The sequence below is a fragment of the Helicoverpa zea genome, chromosome 1, assembly GCF_022581195.2.
Source record: "Helicoverpa zea isolate HzStark_Cry1AcR chromosome 1, ilHelZeax1.1, whole genome shotgun sequence".
NCBI classification, from domain to species: domain Eukaryota; kingdom Metazoa; phylum Arthropoda; class Insecta; order Lepidoptera; family Noctuidae; genus Helicoverpa; species Helicoverpa zea.
In genome coordinates, this window is record NC_061452.1 from 6,297,326 (window position 1) to 6,312,282 (window position 14,957).

General features: G+C 34.4%; 1 protein-coding gene and 1 long non-coding RNA gene across 2 annotated transcripts in view; one reads left to right on the forward strand and one right to left on the reverse strand.

Moving 5' to 3' along the window:
- Nucleotides 1–14,957, reverse strand: part of LOC124631263 — an 80,453-nt gene that overhangs the window by 32,127 nt on the left and 33,369 nt on the right. The gene's annotated exons all lie outside the window — the stretch shown is intronic.
- Nucleotides 850–1,687, forward strand: LOC124631277. Its single transcript, XR_006984497.1, has 2 exons — nucleotides 850–1,012; nucleotides 1,102–1,687. It is a non-coding gene; the product is annotated as an uncharacterized LOC124631277 (long non-coding RNA).

Here is a 14,957-nt window from a genome sequence, read left to right on the forward strand (position 1 = left end):
TTGATCTATATTTGAATTTGTTGTTTTTTTTTTGTTTTATAAATTGTGTTTTGATAGTGCTAATCAAGGCGTATTTATTCGGAATAACTTAATGATTGTTATCAGTGAATGGCTAAAGCTTTCTGGTCACGATTGTATTGGGATAATTACCACAGGATGGCCGTCTCAATAAATCCTATTTCATTGTTAAGGATTTGGTATAGATTTCTGAGGCTCAACAGTGATTTATTGGGGGGATGCTGAATAATTAGAATACGATGAGATGCAATCGATCGATTAGGTGTTTAATTACAGTATTTAAGAATTGTATTTTTTATATTTTAATTGCAAAATCAAAAGTACCTAATTTCGATTTTACATTACAGTACTAATTCATCAATAAAAACTATTTCAACGAAATTATGACTCAATTTTAATTTTACGTTTGTTAAGTTATAATTTACTTAAAATCGAAAAAAGTCATGTTTATATCTAGAAAATTAACTAACAAATATTTTCCTATTTTATTCGACTGTACAACTACTCACAAAGTACGACTTTATTCACTTAACATCGGCTGAGGTCGCGCGCTACGGCGTAGTCGTCGTAGCGCTACGGGGCTACGGGCCGTGTACGTAGCGGCTGGCGCTCGACTGCCGCAGCGTGCGGCATACTGGTTGCTCCAACCCGCGCACTCCGCAACGTAATGATTGACAAAATACTTTACCTGTGTTTTCTACGAGAAGAAAGCCCATTAACGAGGTGCAGATGGAAACATACGGAGGAAAAGTTCAAGGTTAAATATAAAAAAAAACTTCTGATATTTTTTTCGCATACTAAAATAAATAAAGCTGCATATACCTCATTAACCCTTAGCAGGTATTGTGGGTCAAATTCGACCCAGAAGCGAACATTTTCGGTAATTATTTTTTTAATATTTATGCTACGACTGCGCGCTTCTACGTATTCTCAGTGCGTCGCTAGCTGCGGCGGGGGGCGGAAGTGCAGCGCTGCAACTATCTTAGGAGCGGAGGTAAGTAGCCGACTGGGTCACGTTTGACCCACGACACCAAGTAAGTAACTTTTTTCACTGAGTGTAATTTGTAACTTTTTTTGTTTTAGTGAATATTTCTACTACAATGGGGGGCTTTTTGAGATGAACGACTCAAATGATGATTTGGAACCGGAAAATCGGAAAGGACACCAAATATAAATCAAGTTTCAGTCATCAGTCCCAGTTTGAAGAACCAGTTGCAACGACCTCTTCTGCAGCTTCAATTTCAAGTCGGAAAAGAGCCCGATGCTACCTATGCGATTGGAAAAATGACCGAAAACATTCTCAAAAATGTTCTAAATGTTTACATATTATTTGTAAGACACATTCCTTCCAAAATGTTCAGTGTTCTAGAGTTGTCAGAAAGTATAAAGACTAATCTTGTTAGTTTGGAAAAAGTCGTTTTGATTTTGGTTGTCATTTTTTTTATTTTATGCTGATCTCAGAAGCAATTTATTTTTTTGTTATCATAAGGATATAAAAAGTGCCATACATATCTTTTAGTTAAAGTTTTTCATACATTTCTATTTTTTTTTTATGTTTTAAGTTCACACTAACCAGAAAGTGCCAAAAAATTTGGTTAGTTACAAATGTGTGTAAAATATAATAATTTTTTAATATTCTAAAATTAAACCAAGATAATTTTGTAAAAAATGCTTCTATTATTTCATAACTAACCATATTTTATACAAATAATAAAAAATATACGTTCTACAACTGATTTTTTGGTATGGGTAAATTTTGACCCACGATACCGGTAGTGTTGCCAAAAAAGGCGATACCAGCTAAGGGTTAAAAAAAAAAAAAAAAAACTGGAACAGTTTTTAATAGCAAAAAAAATATTAAAATTTTTAGTTTCCTACTTCCATCAAGAACTGAGAACTCTTTATAAAGTTTGAATATGTGTAAAAGCTTTCTTCACAAAGATGAGTAATGGTGCTAAAAATGAGCTATGCTTTCTAGCTTGCTTTTTATCGTTACCGAATGCAGCATCGAAGTATCAACATTTTTAATCAGTTTTCACAAATAATCGTTTATTTCAATAACTAGTTAAATTGCGATTATAATAAAGCATTTAAAGTTTTAAATTTAAGTTACACAGAACTAAATTATAGCTTTAATTTAAAACGGTAAAGTCACTTTGTACTCGTGCGAACTAACATTAAGGTAACATAAAGTGAAATAATATAAAAATAAACAAAAGGTTTTATTACCAACCCTTTGTTTTGGCATGTTACTCCACATTAAATGTTTGTAGTTTACTTAAGACTTACTTAGTAGGACGGAACCCTACACTTGCGTGCATCAAAGTATATGAAGCTACGGAACCCTAATTAATGCATGACTTGACACGCGCTTGGCCTATTTTTATGATTGCAAGTTTATACAAGCTGTTGATATGCATCCGTGCCATATTCAAGGAGGTAATTATGCTAATGATTCTCGACCCAAATCAATAAAAAAATTGGTACGTAATTTTTTTTCCTTAATTTTTTTTCGGAATTCCGTAAATGTCATCTAGCCTTATTTAAACTTGGCACGTATGTTACTGGCGTTAAAACCGTCACACCCTCACACAAACGCAAACACAAAGCATACGCAACGATCACTCATAAATTTCATTCATAAAATTGGATTACTTCGGAAATACCACGACATTACAATGACAAAAAAAGCAGTGCATATTAGTTATTTCCCATCTACTGTAATTCCAATCGATTATTTACGTATTGTATGTCCTCCTCCTGAACTATGGCACAAATGCAAATCAACACCTTGTATATGGAGGGTCGTTGAGGTAATATTTGGATATGTTTGGCTTATTTCGACTGACAAAATGAGGACACTCATAATATATTTTCGAAAAAAAAAATAAACGAAATTATTTTGATATCTCTGAATATTCTATTTATCTATGTCTATGGAAACATTTTTTTGTTTGTTTGAACCATGAAGGCTTCGAAACTAATAAAACAATTTGTAAGGACCAACAGCATATATTTTTCCGGATACGGGATAAAGTCCCCGGGGGACGCAATTAAACCCGCGGAGAAACAGGTAATTAAATATGTTTGAAAAATAAAAATTTCACCCTATTTCTATCTAATGTAGGTGTATCATTAAATGAAATGTTTGTTGAACATTTAAAAGTAAACATCTGAGTTATCCGTATTTTATAACGAGAGTATTTATTCTCTCTAATATGTGTATAACGTTTTCTCTACAAACTAAGGATTCCAAGAATCGTTGATTGTACCTCCAAGAAGAACTAATTAAAGAGAATTTCACAGAATATCAAAACATTTCTCTGCACAAAAGAAACACCATTTATAAAATAAAATGCGGTTTTCATGTATTGGTATGTCATCATCTGCCTAGCCTTTCCCCAACTATGTTAGGGTCGGTTTCCAGTCAGTTTTCAAGGAGTGACTGCCTATCTGACCTTATCAATCCAGTAACCTGGGCAACTTAATACTCCTAGGTAAGACTGATTGTCGAACATACCGGCTTCTGACTACCCGTAACGACTGCCAAAGACGTTCAATGACAGCCAGGACCCATAGTTTAACATGCTCTCCGAAACACGGCCATTTTTGTTGTCCAAGATATACTAAGAAAGTACATACAAACTTAGAAAAGTCGCATTGGCTTAACCTGGAATCGAACTCTCATACTCGAGAGGATGGTTCTGTACCCACTAGGCCACCACGACTTTTCACGTATAGGTACGTCCAGTATTTTATTAAATCAATGAAAACAGCAAGTTTTGCATATGCAAAATGGACGTTGATAAATGGTAACAGTAAACCATTTTAATGAGAATTATAATTAGGTATAAAGTTAAAGATCTGAAGGCTCAAAAATGACTTTCACGTATTTTGACAAATTAAAGTTCGTAAAGTTAATCACATATGCTTTATTTAGTGAATAAGGTATATATACTCATAGTATAGAAAATATGACTCAGTGAGAGTTAATAAGTTTGACAGACGGTGAGGCAATTTATAGTTAAGTAAGTATACTATATAGCTGTTGTTATCAATCTTTATGATGTGTTGAATTTAAGTCGTGTGAAACTACAAGAATACTCAGTCAACATTTAATTCGATTCAATAACTCTCCCATACATATCCTAAGATAGTTAGAAAACATATCTATTGCATTAAAATATAACACCTACAAACATTAAACCTGCAGAAAATACGATCACATTGCACAGCATAACACGATACTGCTAACACGCTTGGAAAATTCAATTGAAATCAAATATAAAAGAGAGAAAATATTCCTGCGTGGAATGCACACACTGCAACTGTGCTGTGTGCAGTACACTGTAAAAATAACTTTCATTGTGTGCAAAGGTAGCAGATACGAGAAACTTACGTTCGCTGATAAAACACGAGTCGACTGTAAGGCGATACTTCTTACTTTAAGAGTTCCTATTTACGCTTCGCTCGTATTTCACTTAAGGGATCAGTAAGGAAGTGTAAAATAACAATTGAAGCACTTGAATTGAATTAATTGAATAGAATTCAATTATGTAAAATACTGAAGTTGTTTCGTTAGTGTAGTCGAGCAGTTGAGCGTGGTCGATTGTTGTTAATGCTAATTTTGTTTTTAAAAGGTAAATTGGCTGCTTTGTACGGTCTAGATTTGTTGTGACCAGTTGATTGTTACCTATGTTTTATTGAGCACTATCGTGCATATGAAACCGATGTGTGTATTTAAGTACTCAAGTAGTTACGTACTTAAGGCCTATAAATGCATAATGTTTAATGATCGTGTGTATTTTTATTCTGAAGGTAACCTAATCTAATTTTGGCCCATAAAAACCTACAATGTTTCTAAGCCTGGTTTTCATAGTTCAGGTTATTGTCATTTAAATACACAGATTTAATTGAATACAGCACATAATTCCTGAATTGCGTCTATTGTCATATTAATAAAGGCTTACTACTAGGAAGCTGGCACATTACTCATGTCCTATCCTATAGTAGAGCTCTCAGACTATATTCAAAGCAACGTGTACCTACTAATGTTATTAATATATTCATGTGTCGTGGAATCATGTCTTATTCACTAACACGATATTCATGCATATAACATACTAAATATAGGCTACAATCCGTACTAAAATTACCTATATATTTAACAGTGCATTTATATGACCGATGTAGGAACGATTAAAATGAAATTGTTTATCTTAACAACAGTTATATGAAGTGGTCTCTCGGGAAGTAGGTGAAATCGCGAGAATCAGAAGGTAGAGAATCGATATATCAAGTGGCCATGTTACATGCTTAAATCATATCACGATGATGAACTACTCAATGAAGTATTCATACATGTAATGGATTACAATGTGACAGTTGTTTCAGCTCGACTCACGAAGACACTGACAGTGACTGGGACTACCTGTTGAAACGGAACATACCTATTGATATTGGAACTTATTTGTTTGGCCATGTTATTGCGTCCGAAAGAATTTGTAATATATCTGTTATTTTGTATTCCAGGTCGTTTCTTTGTTTCTCGGGATAATTACAAAAATCGAAAATGAGTTTGTTTTTGTGTAACGCTATCAATACGGAATGATCTATTAGCATGAAATGAGTATTAAAATGTGATTGTTGTCACAACATGAATGCAACACAAGAAACGTCTTGCAAATAATAGTTTAAGAAATTCTAGACAGTAAAACGATAATGTACGTTAGCGTACTAATTTAATGATTCAAAAGGGATCAATTAGAAGGAGCAATGGTGCAGAATGCCTCAAAGAACCGCCTCATTAAATTTGACCTCCGTTAATAGCACACACACACGCTCGACTCACAAACCTTCGAAAAATTCGTTCTTAAAACACGGGGTCAATGACATAATGTAATTATTTACAGCGCAGATCCTTGACTCAATTTGTTTTTTCGGTTATTTTTACAGCGGTATGCCTCCCCGCTAAGTAATTTCAATTATGGTTTAATGTCATGAGGAAAAAAATTATAAACAAATTTTAATTCACTGAAATATGCGTGTTATCATATGTTAATGTAATGTATTTTTTTACTGATAGAATAGAGAATGCAAGTCAGCTTATTGATGAATAAGGTATAATGGGAACTGTTGCAGCATAGTCATTTGAAATCTATAATAAACTGTAATCTACGAGTATCATTCACCATGCAACACCTCGTTTATTACGTGCTAAGTAATTGAATAAGTGTCTTCAACAACATGACAAGAAGAGGCATATTCCCACAAAGTACGTATTCTTATTGCACCTTGTAAAATTAAAACTGAACTAAATAATGACAAAATAATAATAGGTCTTTACCTATGAAATTGCCGTTTTGTATGAAAAAATGTAAACGTTTTTTTTTTTCATGTATTTTTTATTTTTATTTATCAAAATAATAGAAGCATTGATTGCATGGGTATGCAATCAATGCTTCTTTGCCAACACAGTGGCAGTGAATTAATGCCCTTCTTAAAGAAATTAGCTGGACGGGAGGCAACCATTTGTTCAAAGGCATTTTTTACTGCCTCTCGGGTACTGAATTTTTTACCCGACAAAAACTTATCCAAATTCTGGAAAAAGTTGTAGTGTGTGGGCGCAAGGTCTGGTGACTGGCGGACGACGGAAAAATTCATTCATTTGTGTGTCCGTTGAGCAGTGCAAGGCACGTCTCGACGCGTACTTGGCGCTAGCGTTCATCGAGTTCGTGGGACGCCCATTCGTTAAGCTTTTTTACCTTGCCAATTTGACGCAAATGGATCAATATTGTTTTGACGCTAACGTCGAAAGCTTTAGCCGTAGATTGTGTATCATCGGCTTCCACAATCGCCTTTAATTCATCGTTGTCGACCAAAGTCTTCGGTTCCACTTTCAGGTCGAAATTTCCAAAACGGAAGCGAGCACACCAATAACAGGTGGTTCGTTAGTTAGCAGTGTTAGCTCCGTAAACGTCGTTGATGTTACGTGCCGCTTGTGCCGCGTTGCTACACCACAGTAGTCATATTCCATAGTTACTTGATTTTTTAACGTATCCATGATAAAGAAGAAGATTGAAGTGCGATGACAATGTAGCACTAATCAATTAACTAATGACTACTTTTGGAAGAAGAATTCTATGTTTTTACTAATATTAATAATGTTGTATGTTTGTAATAATATTACGATTCGAAATGGCCGTTACCGCAGAACGGCAATTTCATAGGTAAAGACCTAATATATTACAAATTCCTTACTGTATGTAGTTGTGTTTATGACGGAACATATTGTTTCTTTAAAGATTTTTGACATGTACCCAATTTTCCTTTCAATTACACACACTTGTGTCGCACGCACACCAAATTGTATAAACATTTTTTTATCAAGGCATTCCATAACGTTACAAAGGTGGATAACATCACTGAAACTGAAAGTAGGTCATTGTGTTACAAATAATTCGGCGTTCCCTACTCAGTGCGTCTTGCAACAATATTATGTTACCGTGTTTATCGTTTTAAGGATAAACAGATAAATAGAATTAGTGAATTACTTCATTTATTTGAGTGATGGATTATACACATTTACTGAAGTCAGAGGTTATGTCAAGGATCGACAGCGCGGTCAAATATTTGCAGTGAGCATCGCTCAGGCCACCCCTGGGGAAATCTCAAGTTGTCTTTCCGTTTCAAACGAACAAAAATGTACAAGACGCGAAAACAACGTGTCTAAAGCTTGGTTTCTGTTTCATTCTAAACAACACTGGGCTCTTAATTAAAATTAAAACGAGGTTTATTATCAAGAATGTTTTTGAAAGTTATTCTGTTTCTACATAGGTTGTGGGAAACAAAACGAAGTTAATTTTACAAAACCCTGAGATGTGATCTCGGAATGTTTTATTTGAAACTTCTAAAATAGCTGCGTATAATAATAGAATACTTAGAGCAAAATAATGTTGTTAGAAAATTATAAGTCGACTGAGTCTGAGACATAATATAAGTATTTTCGCATAAAGTACCTACTTGAAAGTTTTGAGCTCTTTGGAAGTTTGAAAATGTTTTGTTCAATAAGAACACTGTACCTAACACACAGTACCTACAGTACCTAATATTATATTCTTCACAAGTCGTTATTAATAGTGACTTACTTTTAAAAACATATGTAGATTATGTTGCAATCCCGAGACACATTGAAGCAACTCGCAGCAGATTTTTCCACACACATAAAGTCAGTGAACAAATGACGTTGTGGTGTCCTTGTAATACTTTCAGACGACGATGCGATCAGAAGGAAACGTAACCGTCATACTAGTCCAGCAAATACCGACTTTATAAAGGTCACAAGGTCCCCAATGTGATCGGGATTGGATTAAAACTGTGACTCGCTTGCATATCGAAGAATGACGTCACCATAATATTCTATCTTCACTATGTACGTACCTATACCGTGATTTCAGCTGACGTTTGAGCGTGATTATGTTTCCCGTTTCCTTGTACAAACTTCAAAGCGGAATGAGGCTTTTCCTCGGTAATGAGACATTAACGACGCTTATATATTATATCTTTGGTACACGTACGGCACTTTACACGTCATTTCCACGTTAAATTGTAAACAGATTTAGGTGGAGTATTGGTTTTATTAATTGGGTATCAGACGTGTACTGAATTTAAATAGCTGTCTGTTTAATTCTACGAACTTGAATATCAAAATATAACCTATATAAGAACTACAATTTTGACTTACATTTTAAACTCAGAACATGTAAAGAAACAAAAGCCAAACGTTCTTTTTACATACACCGATCATAAACAAATGAATGCCGATTAACAAATAGAAAAAAAAAAAACAAAGTAGCGGGGCTATAAAAGTGGGTGATAGTGAAGATAGGCTACCTGTTGCCGCGAGCGTGGCATTGAGCTTCCGTCGCGGCCTCCGGTCACACGAGCTCTGATAGCTCTGATAGCTCTCTGATAAACAGACCGTGATGTTATCACAACGTAACAACGCTCTACATAATCTGATTAGGAAAGCGCTTCAATGTTGAGGAAGTCGCGCTAAGGAAAATACGAGGCGTCTGCTTTTTATTTTCTTTAGCAATGAGTTGTTATGGTGTTTGTTTATATTAAGAATTCTATATAGATCTAATATTAGTGTATTATTAATTTGATGCAATATAGTCCGGAAATTGGAGCCTTTTTATTAAATAAAAGTTATGTTGGAACTCACTTAAAACGTTCATGTATTGCACGTAATAATAACAGGAAAATGGTTAGATAAAATGTAGGTAAAATATTACAATGTGTTATGTGCTTTCAATGCACATACCGCCATAGGCATTTCAATAAAAATCTAGGAACGCTACTTATTTCATTTGTTAACCATATTTATCACCTGAAAAAAAAGTATTTCTAAACAAAATAAGAATGTATACACGTGAAAGTATTCATAATCTGTATGCTACAAGAATAACGAATGTCGTGAACACGTGAACACAAATCTCGGGACGTTAAGCGGTACGACTGAAACCTGAGGAAGGCGATTAGACGCGCTTTCATTGCAAAACACCACATTTCTTAGGCATTTTTTACCATTAGACGAGTTTTTCGTTTGGTTATTTGGTAACATAAATTATTTGGTTAAGGTTTTATGTGGAGATTGTTTTCTAAGTTTTTATGTTGTGATTTCGTGAAATAAGTTAACAAATTCGTCGTCTATAACAACGATATGCATTATACACAATAGTTTCATAAGGAAACACGATAAAAAAGAGACTACTAAAAGCGAAGATCTACTTTTGATCTACTTAGATTTTTAAGAATTTCTTAATACATTTGTTATGCCACAGCCGTATTGTTTCCTACCTAATATAGGTGGTAAATACTGCCTATTATTAGACAAATAAATTATTTAACCTTCACAGATTCTCAATGTCTGCTAATTGTGGAATAATACAAAGGTTCATACGAATCCCCTGAGGTCATATAATGCATTTGCATTACTGGAAATACGCTGTTAACTTAATTAGTTCATTATTAGCAACTCTGGCTTTATGAAGAAAGTAGATGAATGTAGATTGGGACATTTAATTAAAGCACGGATGCACCGGTACGAATAATATACTTTGAGTCAAGTCAATGATGCTTGTTGTTTATGTAAACATTCAAAGTAACTGTTACTTTAAATTAACCTAAATGATTTTGTTAATCTTCCTTATATACCAACGTTACTAAATATGCTTCTCTGACGTAGACTTTAAATATTAATGACATTAAAAATACAACGGCAAAAATACTGACGATTTGAAACATGGCAAAGATCTTCGACTACAGACGACTTCGTTTAAAATAGGAAGAACAGTCAATTTGATAAATGTCAAGTCAATCTCAATAAACATTTCGTCTTCATTTAAAGTTTATCTCTATCTATGACTTAACGACAGGAAAAGTATATTCTTAGTCAAAGTAAAAGGTAAGAACATAGTTAAAATAAACAAGTGAACCGTTATCGCGATCTGCGTCACCCGCCCACGTCACGTTAATGATAACTCTTAAGAAAACACGCAAGTCGCAACCCTACTGAGTACACTCACGTGCAGGAATATTGAGCATTTTTTATTATTACTAATTCGTCCTTGCTGTGTGTGTGGCACCTATGATATAATTACTTGTAGGCAAATGCTGTAGCACTTGCAGATAATAAGAGTTTTTTTTACCAGTTCAAGGGTTGAAACGTTGGGATAAGGGCTCGAGGATGATGATGATGGGTTGAAAGTTACTAACGTGAACTCTCTGTTAAAATACTGTTGTTGGGTTGGATATGTAATTGTTATATTGTAGGTACAGTACGTGAATCTGGTATAAAGTCTTAAGAATCCTTCAAAATGCTAGAAATTGTGAAGCCTCGGCAACAGTAGCAACATAATATTTTCCAGAACAGACAAAAGCATCAATTTCACAAAATAGTGCTTCATTTTACATAATAAATATTATTTTTTCCTAGTATTTTCAGAGGCAGTTTGTGTTTGGCTTCCATTCTAACCGGTTCCAACTGGTTATCAGATTACACGGAAAACTAACATTTCTACCATTTCATTTCCACTAACTAATTAAGAATGGTAATCTATATTCTCTAAAATTGGAATGTTCTGCGTATTGTGGGTTTGTGATTTCAACCATGTCATTATTTTTACTTTGATTGTGTGGTATATGCGTTATACAAGCTGTTGATTTGCATCTGTGCCATATTCAAGGGGTAATTATGCTAATGATTCTGGACCCAAATCAACAAAAAAATTGGTACGTAATTTTTTTTCAGAATTCCGTAAATGTCATCTAGCCTTATTTAAACTTGGCGCGTATGTTACTGGCCTCAAAACCGTGCTGCGCCCTCACACAAACGCAAACACAAGGCATACGCAACGATCAGTCATAAATTTCATTCATAATATTGGATTACTTCTGAAATACCACGACATTACAATGACAAAAAAAGCAGTGGATATTAGCTATTTCCCGTCTACTGTAATTCCAATAAATTATTTACGTATTTTATGTCCTCCTTCTGAAATATGACACAAATGCAAATCAACACATTGTATGTAAAAAATAAAGAAAAAAAACCATTATGTGTGAATATTTCTGGAAAATATTAAGAATCTCAAAAAAATATACAAGTTACGGTTAATATTTCTATCGCGCCAGCAAAATAAAGAAACTTTCACTTCATGTATTTTTAAAGTAGCATTTTCAGCAACAATAGCACATACATCAAAGAACTTTGTATTAGCAAATGTTATAATGACATGATAAAACTTATCAGCGAAGTCTCCCGTCTGAGAAGTTGGCTAACTAATTCAAAGTAACTTACGAAATCTGTCGCATAGTTAGTTAATTTTGCACGTGAGTGTACAGGGAGTGCACACTTTGTAACTTACAAGGGCTGTATATTACTGCTTTCTACAGAGCACTGATTGAATGAACGGTAATGGAGGCTAATGAGACTTGTTACAAGACGATTTTATTTTATTTTTCCAGAAGTTGGAAGACATGCAACGTTAGTATATAGACTCTGAACTCCTATTGTTGTAAACAGGATATTAGTTTAATAGAACGTTGTTTGCATTACTTGATATGATTCTAGAAATCTCAAAAATAACCATCATTTTATTCGCTTGATAAAATGATGATCAGAGAAACATACATATGTTGTGGTTTATGATATACGTGGTAAGACTGCTACAATTTATAGTTCTTTTCAGAAGCGTGAGCGAAGCATATCAAAAAATTATATTATGATATACTATATTAAACGAAACACATTACTCAGTAAAATGAATGCAATGTAAACATTGCCTTTTTATAACGTTGGTAAAATGTTCTCAAAGTTTTTAAACGTATTACTTTTTATGAGAAGTTCAGCATTATGCCCACTTTACAGCACTATTTAAAATTTCGTCTAAAAGAATCATCATAAAATGCTGCAGGCAATTTATAGCTTATGTAAATACTTGGACACTTTAATACTTCATTGAATTTCAATTAATAAGCGATGGATACTCTTTCTTGGAATGATAACTCAATCAAGCGTTACTCGTAACTCGTAATTTCCCCTTTTTGAATATGTTGAAATTTTCTCAGAAATGTTCATCATATTTTGCAGTTATTTTCACACATTTCTGTGTAAAAAGTGAGCGAATTCCTGCTCAGCTGAAAGGTCTGGCTCTGACTACTATTTGTGAGCTGGTCAATACTGGTCATATTTATAAAAAGAAATATGATTTTTATCAAGCATGGAAGAGATAATATAAGTAGGTTAAAAATATGTACATCTCACTGTTTGTTTGGGCTTAGCAGAATTATGATAGATGTTGATCAATGGACAACAAACAAAACTTATAACTTTCTGAAACACATAAAAGTATAAAAGTTGATTGCACCTATCACATTAAAGACAGACAAACACACATTTCCAACTTTAATGTGTACACAACAGCTGCATTCGCGGCATCGTTATTAAAGCACGTTGCCGTCGCATCAAAGTTTAAACGACTGCTTTCAGGTAAATTCGGGTTGCAACAAACATCCAAATAGTCGCCGTAGTGGGACGTCCCTCTATGAATCGCTAAACTGAACTGCATTAACCATGTGTGTACTAATCTGGTAGTAATGATATGCGTTTTGATTATTTGTATGACGGACCGCTTTCTGCCTTAAGTGATTGCTTCAGTTAGTTGAAAGGGAAGGTAAATCAGAATTATAAGATTTCATTGGTCCTCATGCTATGCTAAAGTCTTGTGTGATAATAATGTCTGCTTTACTTCATCAATATTAATATCACTCATTTTGAAAATTAAAAAAACCTAAGTGCAGTGCAGGCAGCAACTCTTTGCTTTTGGAGTTATAAAGCAAGACTGCTGAGCTCCATGTAGAAAGTCGCATCAGAAACCCTCTTAGCGCAATGTAATTAGGACTCTCACGTACACCAATCAAAACAGCAATCGGTGCACTGTACTTTCAACAGATTGCATGTACACGTCAGACTAATTCCAATCAAGCAATTTAGCTCAATCAGGACAGTCAATTTTATTTACTAACGAATCCGCACGGTACAATATGACCAAATAAGATACAGTGGGTTGTTCGCGCGGCCAATCGGCTGTGAATCTGTTCGCAGGCGTGCCCGGCCCATGTTACTTGTGAACTTTGATATCTGCCATTAGGTATAAAAACTAAATACGTTGATTTAAGTTACATCTATCCATGAATAAAAATGAATGTCACTTTTCGGTGTAATTTTATAACTCAAGAAGGGGCTCACTTATCCAAACTATTTAGTATATGGTTTATGTGAAGCTTGCACAAAATCATTCGAGCGGTTCATCATTCTTAAACATATTTTTATAGTGCTGAACCTTTTAAAATGCATATTTTTTTCATGTTCTTTTTAAAAAGATTTATGAGCCACATATTGAAAAAGAAAACCGTTTGAGGGTGAATTACTTGCCTTTTCTTTTAAATATCGTCTTTTCTTTAACTACAATTTCTATAAACGCTTTCACCTACTTAAATTTACAACCTTCAAAAGCTAACATCTAATTAAAGGACGTGTAACCACAAAACAAATTTTGGTTTTATTAGGTTTTTACACGTAAGCCGCAATAGTTGTTTTGACGTGAACATCGATAGCACCGGGCTAATTGCGGACGCTCGCACGTGCTCCATTACGCTACTGACCTACAGCAACTAAGCAACGTGATCCTGCAGCAACTGCAATTACACAACCAATACTTCTGGATGCTCTATAAAACTGTGATTTTGTAGGCTATGTATGGTATTGTTTCTGAGAGTAACATATGGACCGAATATGCCAACGTTTGCTCAGCTTCCCAGTTTCCCTACTGTGTTGGGGACGGCCTATCTGACCTCCTCAACCCAGTTAACCGGACAATCATAAATCCATTTGTACCACTGGTAGATTGGTAAGCAAACGAGAAGCGCGGCTGTTTTGAAGCCTTTAGTTAATAAACACCGTTTTTTACCGAAATTGAAATTCTCCTGGAATATTTTGGACTCAAATATACAATATTTTGAAAATTTGCAGTCACAAAACCCTGTATTATATCGTACAATTAAGAGCAATGGCTGATGTCTCGTCGAGGGTACGATGCCCCCATTTAGTACAAATCTAAGTAAACAAGGAAATTTCTTAATTTCCTTCGCCATCTAAGGGTCGCTTCAGCAAATGAACGACGTGGTGGAGGGTTTTATGTTAAATAGAAACAGAATATATATATTTTAAAACAGATTTCTTCTGTAAATCAACCACGATTAAGTTAACATTGATGCGTAGTATAAAATATAAGAACATCATTCTGGGCAATGTCAATTGTCTTTCTCAACAAATGTCTTGGATATTTTAAAGCCCATTTTTCAATGTTCAG